At 43.0% G+C, this 1,146-nt stretch overlaps 1 protein-coding gene across 1 annotated transcript in view; it reads right to left on the minus strand.

The window, feature by feature from the left end:
• SEMA3E (semaphorin 3E) overlaps nt 1-1,146 on the minus strand; it is a 267,502-nt gene that overhangs the window by 214,342 nt on the left and 52,014 nt on the right. The gene's annotated exons all lie outside the window — the stretch shown is intronic.

Raw genomic sequence — 1,146 nt, forward strand, 5'->3', positions numbered from 1 at the left:
ATTACTGATTCTATGGATATTAATATACAAATATCTTGGTAACATTATACACTGGTACCTGTATCAGGCCAGCTGAATGACTGTGAGCCATATGTGTTAAGTCGCAGAAGATAAGGCAGATGAGATCCTAGAATGTGTCAGAAAAGGTATTTTTAGTAGAGATGAGGAAATATTGGTGCCTTTTCACAAAATCCTGGTGAGACCTCATTTAGAATACAGTGTTCAAGTTAAATTTACATGACATTAAACTAGCTCGAGAAACCATACAAGTTACTGTAAGTAGTCACCATCAAGGTGTCTTTGCAAAATGTTTTGGTGATAATGGTCCCATCCTAGATTGATGGTTAGGTACCTACATCCTAAGTAATAATATTCTTAATTGTGAGGTCACTGAGACAAGAATGTCTTTTATTACATGCTTGTGCATCTCCAAGAACAACAGAGCACTTGTATTTCACTGATAAAGGGCTTGGAAAACAACTCATATGAGGAGAGCCTGAAGGAGCTAGGTATGTTCAGCTTGCAGAAAAGGCATTTAAGAAGGGATATGATAGCAGTCTTCAAATACTTGAAAGGCTGCCATAAGAAAGAGAGAATGCAGGAGGATGCAGACTAATGACTTGAAGTTGTAGCAAAATAAATTTAGATCCAGAAAAAACTGCTCCACTGTTAAAGCTGTGAGGCAATGAAATAGATACCTAGGGTAGTTGTAGATTCTCCATCACTGGCGGAGTTCAGGATGAAGTTGGGCAGCCACTGGTTGGGGATTATCTCAGTGTAGCTATGCCTACACTCTACTATGGGTATTTCCCATGCTTCTGGGCTTTGCTGGTTTCCCTGTCCGCCCCCCAAGCTCCCCATGGCCCCTTTTCTGCTCCATGTGTATTGGTGTTTTTAAGCTTTCCTCAGAGCATTGAGTGTTGGCTACAGTTGAGGCTGGGGACTTGGACTGCAGTGTGCACATGTTCCTGCTGAGATAAAAGCGGGATGTTCCTCACTAAAGGGTCTTGCCCCTGCACTAATGATAATAATGAGTGCCATACTGCGAGTCAGGAAAGAATTTTACCCCATGCTCAGATTAGTGTGAATTATGGAGGGGCGAGGGGGGGGGGGGGGTGCCCCCCTCTGTAGCAGGGAACATGGCCC

This window comes from Gavialis gangeticus, unplaced genomic scaffold (assembly GCF_001723915.1).
Source record: "Gavialis gangeticus isolate Ggan-Ray unplaced genomic scaffold, GavGan_comp1, whole genome shotgun sequence".
NCBI lineage: Eukaryota > Metazoa > Chordata > Crocodylia > Gavialidae > Gavialis > Gavialis gangeticus.